The sequence below is a fragment of the Saimiri boliviensis genome, chromosome 1 (genome assembly GCF_048565385.1).
Source record: "Saimiri boliviensis isolate mSaiBol1 chromosome 1, mSaiBol1.pri, whole genome shotgun sequence".
Taxonomy (NCBI): Eukaryota; Metazoa; Chordata; class Mammalia; order Primates; family Cebidae; genus Saimiri; species Saimiri boliviensis.
The window spans coordinates 77,637,903-77,650,589 of NC_133449.1; the positions used below are offsets into that span (position 1 = coordinate 77,637,903).

A 12,687-nucleotide genomic window follows, 5' to 3' on the forward strand; every position below is an offset into this window, starting at 1 on the left:
TTTTTTTTTTGTAGAGACAAAGTCTTACTTTGTTGCCCAGGCTGGTTGCGGACTCCTGGGTGATCCTCCTGCCTTGGCCTCCTAAAGAGTTGGGATTACAGGTGTAAGCCACTGCCCCTGGCTGGCACACAGTTTTGAAGCTTTCCTCTGCCCTCTCTCCTAGACCTCTCCTCTTTTTTCTTGATTTCTCTTCTGAGCTCTTGCCACGGGTATGGAATAACCTTTTATTTTTCAGTCATATGTGTTGCAGCCAATGTGGAGCATGCAGAATGGAGCCATCCCCTTCTCCTGGAGCCCCTCCTTGGCTTCTATATTCATCAGGGTTCTTCAGAGAAACGGAACAAGGGGCTGGCAAGTCAGAAGCCTGGAAGGCAGGCTGGTGGGCTGGAAACTCTCAGGCAGGAGCTGAAGCTGCGCTTGACGGTGGTATTTCTTCTTTCTCAGGGGAACCTCAGTTTAGCTTTTAAGGCCTTTCAACTGATTGGATGAGGCCTACCCACATTGTTGAGGCTAATTTCCTTAAAGTTAACTGATTATAGAGGCCAACCGCGTGTACGAACACCTCCCCAACACCTACCTTCGTGTTTGGTTGGATAATTGGGTAGGATAGCTCAGTGATGTAGGTCCGTAGAACTCACCGTCACAGCTTCTGTGACTTGCCCTTGCACTATGGCCCTCGTGGCGCCTCTGTCCTCTTCCTTCATCCAATATGTGGACTCCTTTTGCTCTGCCCACTCTTTAAGTATTTATGGTCATCGGGGCTCCATCACTGGCACTTTGCTCATTCTGGATGCTCCTTCGGGCAGCCCTGTCTCCCCACAGCTGCTGAGCTTTGGCTTATATGCCAGCAATTGCCTAGTTCTCATTTCTGGAAGCCTATTTCTGCTTGGCCACTGAGCACCTGCATGGGATGCCCCCACTCCCTCAGCTCCCATATCCCCCACTCCCTCCCATCCACTTTCCTGGATTCTGCCCTTTCCCTTCCCTTGGTCACCCCAACCAGATATCTGGCTGCCATTCCCGACTCTTCCCTCTCCCTCTCTTGCCACATTCAATTGGTGACCAAGTCCTGATGATTTCTACCTATTAACCGTCTCTTTCACCTAGGTAAGAATATATTTATTGGTCATCTCCACACAGCACAGACCTAGGCTCTAGGGCAGGCGTCCCCAAACTACAGCCCGCAGGCCGCATGCGGCCCCCTGAGACCATTTATCTGGCCCCCTGCCGCACTTCAGGAAGGGGCACCTCTTTCATCGGTGGTCAGTGAGAGGAGCACAGTATGTGGTGGCCCTCCAATGGTCTGAGGGACAGTGAACTGGCCCCCTGTGTAAAAAGTTTGGGGACGCCTGCTCTCGGGAGTTCTCAATCTTGGCACTATGGACATTTTGGGTCAGATAATTCTTTGTTGTGGTGAGTGTTCTGTGCATTGTATGATGTTTGGCAGCATTCCTGTTGTATTAGTTTGCTAGGGCTGCCCTAACAATGCCATGGGCTGAGGGGGCATAAGCCATGGAAACTTATTTTCTAAAGCTCTGAAGGCTGTAAGTCCAAGATCAAGGTGCCAGCAGGGTTGGTTTCTCCTGAGGCCTTTCTCCTTGGCTCATGGGCCGCAGCCTTATTGCTGTGTCCTCACATGGCCTTTCCTCTGTGCAAGCACATCCCTGGTCCCTTTCTTCTTCTTATAAGGATGCTGGCCTTATTGGATGGGGGCCCCACTCTGACGGCCTCACTTGAACTTAACCACCTCTTTAAAGACCTTATCTCCAAATACATTTACATTCTGAGGTACTGGAGATTAGGACTTCAACACAGGGATTTTAGGAGGGACACCATTCAGTCCATACAACCTGGTCTCCACCCATTAGACGCCAGTAGCATCCCTTACTCGACGTTGGGACAACAACAGTGTCTCCAGATACTGCCAGATGTTCCCTGGGAGCAAAACGGACCACATTGAGAATCACAGCTCTACAGGACAGAAAGTTTTGGACACTGACCGCACATTAGAATCAGTTGGAGAAATTAAAACCAAACCACCCACAGAGATTCTGATTTGATTTAATTTGGGGTGGGGCCCAGGCAGGGATATTTTGCAATAGCATTCCTGACTATTCTAACTTGCAGCCAGAGATGAGAACCCTTTAGGAGTATTAAGTGAACGAGACAGACATTAAATAACAAATTTTGTGATTAAAATTTTAAAACACAATTAAGATTATATTACGCATACTCTTTTGTAACATTCTCTTTAAGCATCTTGAACATTTTCTTGTGCTGTTAGATAATCTGCAATAAAAATTTTCATGAGTATATAGCTGAATGTGCTGCAAGTCACCTAATCAAGGCCCTATTATATATTTTAGAGGGTTCGAAGTTTCCTCTATCAACTTAATACTGAAAAGAATATTCTTGTATGCATATCTTTGCAAGCAGCTTTGATCATTTTCTTAGGGTAAAATTTGAGAGGTAGAAAACTTGGGTCAAAGGGGTGAGTATTTGTGTGGCTTCTGATACATATTACTAAATTGTCCCTTAGAAGTGTTGTATTGCTATAAAGCTCTGCTAACAGAATATACAATTGACTCTTGAAAAATATGGGAGTTAGGGGCACTGATGCCCTGTGCACTAGAAAATTCAAATATAACTTTTGACTCCTTGAAAATTTAACTATTAACAGCCTCCCGTTGACCAGAAGCCTTACCAATAACGTAAATAATTAACACGTATTTTGTGTGTTATATGTATATATACTATATTCTTACAATAAAGTAAGCTAGGGAAAAGAAAATGTTATTAATAAAATCAGAAGGAAAAGACATTTGCAATACTCTACTATATTTACTGATACTGTAAGATGATGCGATCTGTTTACAGGATGAATTGTTTGTCTGAAATGGGCAAATGCATCTGCAGACCTCCATCTACAGCATTTTTCAAGGAATTCAACTTTTTCCTGTAATGTCACGACTTTTCTCTGCTTCTTGGGAGCACTTCCAGCATCACTAGCAGCACTTCGTGTGGATCCCATGGTGTTATTCAAGGTTTACGGCGTTGCACTAAACGTGATGAAAAATATGAGAGAGCCGCAAGAGATCGCTTTTCACTACGATACACAGTTTACTGGAGAGACGAACTGCTCACCCGAAGATGATTAGAATCACACGGCGGTGATTTAAGCGGATACTTGCAACACTTGAGTTCACCAAAATAGCAACAGGAGATGTCTGTGAAATGACTATAGTAGTACAGTATGCACTACAGTTAATTTTATGCAGCTCTGATTTAATGCTGTATCTTTACATTTGTTTACATGTCTCTTGACTGAATGACACCATGTATGGTCTGTGTTTGTGTGCGTATGTCTTGATAAATTCTAACTTTTTATGATAGATTTATGTATACTTTATGGTAGTAAATGATAAAATAGACCAGTATCTACATACGGTTTATACATTCATGGCATACCTTTTTCTTAATTTCTTTGATATTTCTAGGCTTTGCAGTTCTTCTGCGAGTCTTTTAAAATTGTTGAAAAATCACCAAAAGATTTTCTTCTTTCTTTTTTGTTTTTGAGACAGATTCTTTCTCTGTCGCCAGACTGGAGTGCAATGGCATGATCTCGGCTCACTGCATCACTGCAACCTCTGCCTCCTGGGTACAAGCGATTCTCTTGCCTCAGCCTCCTAAGTAGCTGGGACTACAGGTGCGTGCCTCCACACCCAGTACATTTTTTAATTTTTAGTAGAGATGGGGTTTCACCATATTGGCTAGGATGATCTTGATCTCTTTTTTTTTTTTTTTTTTTTTTTTTTTTGAGATGGAGTTTCACTCTTGTTACCCAGGCTGGAGTGCAATGGCGCGATCTCGGCTCACCGCAACCTCCGCCTCCTGGGTTCAGGCAATTCTCCTGCCTCAGCCTCCTGAGTAGCTGGGATTACAGGCATGCGCCACCATGCCCAGCTAATTTTTTGTATTTTTAGTAGAGACGGGGTTTCACCATGTTGACCAGGATGGTCTCGATCTCTCGACCTCGTGATCCACCCACCTCGGCCTCCCAAAGTGCTGGGATTACAGGCTTGAGCCACCGCGCCCGGCCTGATCTTGATCTCTTGATCTCATGATCCACCTGCCTCGACCTCCTTAAGATTTTCAATATATTTATTGAAAAAAATCCATGCATAAATCTATGCACTTCAGACCTGTGTTGTTCAAGGGTCAACTGTATAAAAAGCTATTGCCCTGTGTCTTCTCTAGACTTGGGTATTTCAATTTTTGAAATTAAACAAAATATATTGCCTTGTTTTAATTTAAATTTCTTTGGTTATCATTGAAGCTAAACTTTTTTTCTCAAATACTATACATTATTTGCAGTTTTCATTTTTGAATTGCTTGTTCATGCCATTTGTCTATTTTGAACAATATTTAAATTTTTGTATATATTTGCAAGAGCTGGTTATGAGCATATTAATTATCTGTTATATGTTACAAATATCCTTTGGTATTTGTATATGTCATGTTTATTTCTAGAAGTAACTTTGTTATAGTTAAGTCTATTAATGTTTCTTCTCTCCCTTTCTCTCTGCTTACCTTTGTTCCTAGTTTTATTCATAGAAAACTTTTCCATAGCCACCATCAGATCAATATTCACCTATGTTTTTGTTCTTTTATTATTATATTATGGACATTTGATTTTCTAAATTTATTTGAAATTTCCTGTTGATTTGAAATGTCACATTTTCCTAGATGAAATTCTTATCTGATTGGGTCTGTTTTGGTGCTTTCTGTTTTGTTTTACTCTGTATTATTTTATTTGCTAGATTTATAATTTGTTTTGGCAGATGAAGTTCAAGTTCTTCTCATTTTAAATTTTCAAAATAATTTTTGAAATTCAGAATCTTTTGTTTTTTCAGATTCTAAAAATTCTCATTGTGATTTTGAGTAGAAGTCCATTAACTTGGGGAGAATTTATAGCTTTCAAGGTTACATCTTATCTTCCATACACATGATGGAAATTTTAAATATTCTTTATGAATCTTTGTAAAACATTTCATTTTTTAAAATAACGGTCCCATATGTTAAATTTATTTTAAGGTGCTTTTTTTTTGTTGTTGTTGCTAGTTGAAATGGACCCCTCTCACCATTGTATTTACTAGGTAGTTATTGTTGCGATTTAAGAAGCTATTGTTTTAGATAAATTTATCTTGTAATTGTGTAGTTTACTGGGTAGTTTCAGTGTTTTATTCTAGTTTTCTGGGTTTTTGATTAAAATTTATGCAAATAGTGTTCATTTGGTTTTATTGTCAATGCTTACGTTTCATATTTCTTCTTGTCTTACTGCATTGGCTAAATATCAGGACAAAATTCAACTATATTGGGAATAATGAACATGCTTAACCTGCCCTTGATATACTTTGATCTTTTTATCTATTCTTACATGAGATTGGCTGAAGTTTCATAAGACTTTATTGTGCTTTGTCTGATTTTTGCATTGACATAGTATTGCCATTTGTCTCTGTTGGATTTTTGTGTTGGCATTATGCTAACTTGGCAAAATAAATGGGAACTTTCAAAGAAGTTATATGGTCTGTAATAGTTTATGTAACAAAGGATAGTTGATTTCTTAAAATTTTGAAAGAATTTGCCCATAAAACCTTCTGATTCTAATCCCTTGGCAGACTTTTTCAATTTCTTCCATAGCATTTGTTTGTTCAATTTTTGGATATAGTTTTGGTAGTCTACATTTCTTAGAAAATTACCTATTTTACAGAGATTTGATTTTTTAAATTTATTGTAGTGTGGTACATGAAATTCTTGTCTAAGTTAAAATATTTTCATGTCTGTAAATTCATATACATTTTTACTCATAATTTTGAATATTTATTTTTGTCTTAAAATTATTTCTATTCTATTCTTTTTTCTTTTAAAAACACATTCACTTCCATTTTATTTTTGTTAATTGCATTTTATTTACTTTTTCTAAATCATCTGATTTGAAATATTAGTTAATTCTTATCTTTTTAAAATTACTGATGAAACCATTTAAGGCTTATATGTTTTTACTCTGACTCTGGATTTGAGAGCATTTCCTAAATTCATGTATTAAATTTTCTATGTAGTCTGGATTGAGCTGTTGCTTCCTCTCTAACTGAAAGTTATTTATAAGTAAATTTTGAAATTTTTAAGAACCTGGGGCTGTTTTTAAAAGCAGTGTTGTAATTTTTGTAAATCTTGTTACTCTCTAGATTTGGTCTAGGGTGCATTGAGGATGTGGTTGAAACAATTTCTACTTATTTCGAACCTGATTATAATTTTCTTTGCTGGAATAGTCTTTTTAAATTGAAATCTGAGTGTGTTCCTTTGCTGTATAAAATTCTTCAGTTCTCCTCCATTACCTTTAGGATACAATCTTAAGTCCTTGACATGGCAAAACAAATTTTCTAGAATTTAGCCTGTATCAGTTTTCTAGCCTTGTCTTTTGCCACTGACTCCCTTCTCCCCAGCACTAGTCCCCCACTCCTGCCTCCCATCACAAACCCACTGAGTTAAAAGCCCCTGCTTCTATTTTGTGCAGGCCTCTAGTTCAGAACTTCTCTTTTATTACAGCTATGTATCTATGTGTCTGCCATCCTGTTAGCCAGTGAACCCTATGGCCTTGGTCATTTTTGTGTTTTTAGTGTTGAGAGCAGTGTCTGGTATATACTAGGCATCAATACATGTTGGCTGGATTGACCTTGAACAGATGGGAGCATGGCATGGGCTCAGCTGGCTAAGGGGACTGTGGCTTCAGGTCTCATTTTTAGCATACCAGTTGACTTTAGTGATCCACAACAAAAGATCAGGTACAAAAATGCATTTGTAGAACAAGTGAAGAATGCGTTCCATATTTGTAACAAATTATCATCCTTTATTGACAAGATTAAAGTCGATTCTAATTTTTTTTTGTGATGCTACCACATAGCGGTGTACCTATTCTTGGCATTAGGAGGAGAAGCAGTCTAGATCATGGAAAGCGGTTGAACCTGAAGCTACATCTAGCAAGCAGTCAGGCCGATATTTGCTCTGGCTGCCTCCACACAGGCTTGCAAGCCCTCAGCTTCTGCAACTCTCAGAGAAGATACTGAACAGGGTTATTTCTAATGACTTAAAAAAGCATCCTTGGCAAGTAGCAGGAACAAAATAACTCACAACACCAAAAGAAGAAACATTTTTATATTTTAGGATTATTTTTTTAAACTACTTAGATTCTTGAAATAGAATGCAGAATTTTATGAGTTTGTGTGTTGCATATTTTTTTTTTTGCTCTGCAAAGAAGATCTAATTAGGGTCTCAAAGCATATATGATAGAGAAAAGCTTAAGAACAACCTTCTTAGAGGGTTCCAAACCTGAGGGTCACAAGGCCTGATGAAATATTATTTCTTTTTCTTCCTAGATTTCCCCATCACGTCATCCCCTTAACTGTCAGTCAATCAAAACTATGTAGAGCAGCTTCCATGTTGAATGCATTATTCTCTTCCAAATAGAAGAAGAATAAGAAAAAAGGGCATGAGCTTGTTCCTGCCTTTTAAAAGTTTAAGGTGGGATTGGGGAGAGAGGAAAAATAAATGTGGAAAGTTAGCGAAGAAGACTTCTGGTATAAAGCGAATACATTGGCCACAGGCTGCAGCTTCCCCTTTCTACCTTGAATATCCACAAATGATAAGAGAAAAGTTTTATAAGCACATAGCCATTTTTAAACAAGAGTAAATTTCCATGATCAGAAATGGAGAGGTTTCTATAAAGTAATTTAACACAAAGGTCATATTAGAATTTGGAAGCTTTAGCTGTTAGGCTTGAGGGGAGTGGGAATGAAACTGGACTAATCAGTGGGCTCCAACTGGAATCCCATTAGCTGGAGAATCTGGGGCTGGAGTTATACAACCTGTGTAGAGCTAAGGCCTGAAAACACACTCTCCCCATTAAAGGTGGGAGGGGCAGGAGAAAAACCTTGCCTTTGTGCCTAGGTTTGTGACTAAGGGTCTGAGGAATGCCACTGCCATCCAGTGTGATGAGATCTCGGCACCATCCTGTACGTTCAGGGCCAGGGCCAGTAAGCAGATTACTCTGGGGTGAGAAGCCTGAGCCTTAGTATCAAGTCCTCCTTAAGACTGCTTTGGGTTTTTAGAGTGTATGTTTAATATAAATAAATAATATACATGCTGTATATTATTATAGTTATGTGTCTACATGTCTGTCATTCCATCAGTTAGTGAATCCTGTGGGGCCTTGGTCATTTTTGTGTTTTCAGTGTTGAGAACAGTGCCTGATATATACTAGGCAGCAATATAAACTGAACATATATTCAGTCTCTCTCTCTCTCTCTCTCTCTCTCTCTCTCTCTCTCTCTCTATATATATATATATATATATATGTCAAAATGCTGCTCTCTCTCTATATATATACACATATGTATCATTAAAAATCATTGAATCAGTATAAATATATCTATATATCAGTATATCTATATGTATCTACTGATCCAATACACACACACACACACACACACACACACACACACACACACACACCAGTCAATTTTCCTAAAAGACAATTTCACAAACAAAACTTACAAAGTACCCAGGAAGTTTAACACCATGAAAGATGAGTAACAAATTCAGAAAATGGATGAACCAACATCCAAGGAAAAGAGATAATAGATCAATCTAAAAAAAAGAAAAACTAAAAAATAATCTAAATGTTTTCAAATATAAGGGAGGGCATAGAAATGAAGAAATAAGAACAGAACACAATGAAACAAGAATAGGTGGTTATGAAAGATTAGAAACTTCATAAATGAAGAAATCATTACTGGGCTAAAATAATGTAGTTCATGGATGTTTTAGTTAACAGATGATGCTAAAAATTAGTAGCTTAAAGCAATGAACACTTATTATTTCATACTTTCTTTGTGCCAGTCATTCAGGCATAGCTTAGCTGGTTGATTTTATTTCAGGGTCTCTCATGAGGTTATAGTTAATACATTAGCCAGATCTGTAGTCATCTAAAGTCTTGATGGGGGGCTGAAGAATCTGCTTCTAGGATGGTTCACTCATGTGGTTGTTGGCAAAAGTCCTCAGTTCCCATAGTGCTACTTGATGGGTTCTTATAACATGGCAGCCAGCTTCTTCTATGGCATGTGATCCTAGAGAGAGCAAGGAGTAAGGAAGCACAAGGCTTTTTATGATAAAGTCCTGGAATTTACATACTGTTGCTTCCACCATATTCTATTAATTAGATCAGTCATCAAAACTAGTCCTATCTCAAGAGGAGAAGAATTAGATTCCACTTCCTAGAGGAAAGACTTTGCAGGTACATTTAAAAACACACAATGAGATAAATAGCCTATTGTGCACAGCAAAAATGAATCAGGAAATGGGAAGACTGAGCTGAGGAAATGTTTCAAGATGTGATGAAAGGGCCGGGCGCGGTGGCTCAAGCCTGTAATCCCAGCACTTTGGGAGGCCGAGGCGGGTGGATCACGAGGTCAAGAGATCGAGACCATCCTGGTCAACATGGTGAAACCCCGTCTCTACTAAAAATACAAAAAATTAGCTGGGCATGGTGGCATTTGCCTGTAATCCCAGCTACTCAGGAGGCTGAGGCAGGAGAATTGCTTGAACCCAGGAGGCGGAGGTTGTGGTGAGCCGAGATCGTGCCATTGCACTCCAGCCTGGGTAACAAGAGCGAAACTCCGTCTCGGAAAAAAAAAAAAAGATGTGATGAAAGGAGCTAAAGGGAGAAAAACACACAAAAGAAGTGAAGAGATCTGGAGGACAGATCAAAATGCTCCAATGTAAATTTAATAGTAGTCCCAAGAGAAGGAAATAGAGAAGAAGATGCAGACACAATATTTGAGGGTATAATGGCTGAGAATTTCCCAAGACTGAAGATAATATTTCCCAGATTGAAAAAAATATCATCAAGGCTGACAAGTATAAATAGAAGTTAGCCAACTCTAAAAAGCAGTCACATTGGCAAAAGGGTGGCAGAAGATACTGCTTCAAATAAAATGGAGAACAAGAGATTTCTAGGGATGGAATAGTCAGAAAACTCTTTATAGGTGGTAGTGGGAAGGCTACATCTGATTCAGGCCCAGACGGCTGACTGCGCTCAGTAGAAAGGGACCAGCTTGTTGGGCAGTCATGATGCTGCTCATGCATCTTCAACTGACCTTCCACTGACCCCTAGGACAGCTTCCTCCCCACCTCTGCCTCACCTCTGCCACCATAAAAAGTCTTGCAAAGATGAGTGAGGTGGCCCTGGAACTCTGATACCCTGAGTATAGTGGCAAGGCCTGAAGACACCATGCTTTTTACCCCTCCACCCCTCAGTGGGGCAGGATAAGGTCCCTTTCTGCTCCAGGCTCCTCTCTCCAGTTTTTGGACCTCAAATGTCAAAATGCTGCAAACAAATGAAGACACTTTTCTTCTGCACTAAGGCCTAGACTTGCCACATTCCTGTTTATTTTCACCCCCAAAAGCTGTAATTAGTAGTCAGGCTTAATTTTCCCTGCAGACTCAGACAGGAGTAAGTGTTAATTTGAACATTTGCAACTAACAAATACCTTCCCATTGGCCAACACATAACCCAGCAGTTTTGAGAGATGATGAATCCTCTAAGAAAGGCCCAGGGTAGGGTGGAAGGTGGGTGGGGAGGTTCCAGGGAGGCAGAAGCTGGCGCAGTCCAGCCGGGGCTGTCTTGCTGACACCACGAGGCCAAGACCTGGGGAAGTGGCACTTCAAAACAGTGAAGGCCTTCATGGGAAGTGGCAGAAGGCAGCTAACTACACCCAAACCCACAAGAGACGAACACCGCTAAGCGGGAGTAAGAGCTTTGGCTGGGAAAATCAGTCATCTGAAGAGAGGAAACATTGTTGGGGGAAAAATATCTTTGGCCAGGCAGTGTGATCCGACCCCATGAGAAACTTTTCTGAAGACCAAACCTTTGGCCTTTGCGTCCTAATCTCCTGCCTCAGGCTGAGGCTGCCTGGATATATGTTTCTATGTTGAGGTCACTATTGTCTAAGGTTCAATAAAGCGGTCTAAGGGAACAAGTTTCGGGGGAGGGAAAGGCAAAAAATATTGGCAAGGAGAAATCATAGTCATAAAACCACAATAATTCGATCTGCCACATGAACTTTCACAATCAGTTCAGAGTTCATTCATGGTTCTTTTTCTCCCTCCTGTTGCTGCTGTTGTATTTTCCCTGTCTGCATTTTTTTTTTTTTTTTTTTTTTTTTTTAGCTTCCTGCAAACTATTTAAAAATCGGATACAGAGAAGACATCCTCCACTTTTCCTCCCTTTAAGGGAATAAAGAGCAGGATGGCCATTTATTCCTTTTGGTTTCATTTCTAATCCCTGGGGAAATTGACAGAAAGAGGGCACTCTGTCTTCCCTTCCTCTTTGTCTCATTCCTCTTCTGTTTCTTAATCACTGGGTCACATTCTAGATCTTTCTTTTTGTCTCTTCTTCTCTCTGGGTATTCTGGTCTTTCTCTTTGGCTACAGCTTCTACATAACTAGACCACACCCAGTATATCAGCAAGGCATTCAGCATCCTGGGTCAGCCACAGTCTTATAGCCTGCACAGCAGTCACATTCCCGGTTGTATTTTCTACCTCATTTCAGCACCCCTAGCCAGTGTGCATGCTGAGGAACTTTGGTTCTTTTAGCTCTCTGGATGATCTTTTATTTTAGTGACCCTGGGCAGAACACAAACCGAGCTCAGGCTGCAGACCGAGACCTGACCTCTTTTTATGTAGTTATGTCTAAAGGGGCATCTGTGGGATAGCCAGGTTTTCAGGCCAATAGTTTTGGGATGGCTGCACGTGCCCACAGGCACACACAGCATTGCAGAGAAAACAGATTTATTTTTTAGTTGGTATTTGATTCCTATGAAGTAATTTGAAAACTTTTCTTCCCCACTTTCCTCTTTTTTTTTTTTCAATGAGAGAAGGAAATGGGTGATACTTCCAGCCAAAGCTGTCACGTCATGATGCAGGCAGGGGACTTAGCAGAGTGTGGTGTTTTGGGTAAAGGAATCAGGGCTGGGAAAAGGGAGGGCTAGAAATAGCCTGATGGCAGGGAGGCTGCTGGACTTGTCTCTCTTGCAACTGGGCACTAGCTGCAGGATGATTCAGGTACATGACAGTTTTTTTGTGACTCAAGGATTCCAAACGATTCTTGGACAAGGGGGAAGCACGGCGTGTTGAAGTGAAATTCGAGGCTTTCTTGGGTGCTGTGGTGGGTGAGAATGAAGGTTAGGTTTTCAATGAGTTTGAACAGGACACCAGAATTTTAGGGAAAGAATTGTTCTTTCCAAACTGCTGGATCTTTCTCAGTCAGTGGCGGTGCTGGTCTACATGCTTGGGCTCCCAGGCATTTCAGAGATTTGTAGGAAGCACAGGGTGGGAAGGATAAGACCAGCTGCCTAGCGATCAGGAACAGTTTCTCTGCTGGTCTGAGTATCTGAGAGCCCTGGAGTTCTGTACTTTGATTGGGTTTTGGGACCCAATTGGTAGCTGAGTGGAGGAAGATGTGCACCAGTCTCTTGTCTCATAAATATAACGGTAACTCAGAATCTTGGCGTTTAATCCCATGGCTATTTGCACAATTACCTCCTCATGACCAGCACTAATCCTCAGCAAA

The 12,687-nt window shown here is 40.3% G+C and overlaps 1 long non-coding RNA gene across 2 annotated transcripts in view; it reads left to right on the plus strand.

Moving 5' to 3' along the window:
• The first annotated feature begins 3,530 nt into the window (after positions 1 to 3,530).
• LOC141581014 (uncharacterized) overlaps positions 3,531 to 12,687 on the plus strand; it is a 55,439-nt gene continuing 46,282 nt past the window's right edge. For both annotated transcript variants that reach the window (XR_012513417.1, XR_012513419.1), the window contains exon 1: positions 3,531 to 3,706. This is a non-coding gene — a long non-coding RNA (uncharacterized LOC141581014). The remainder of the gene's footprint in view (positions 3,707 to 12,687) is intronic.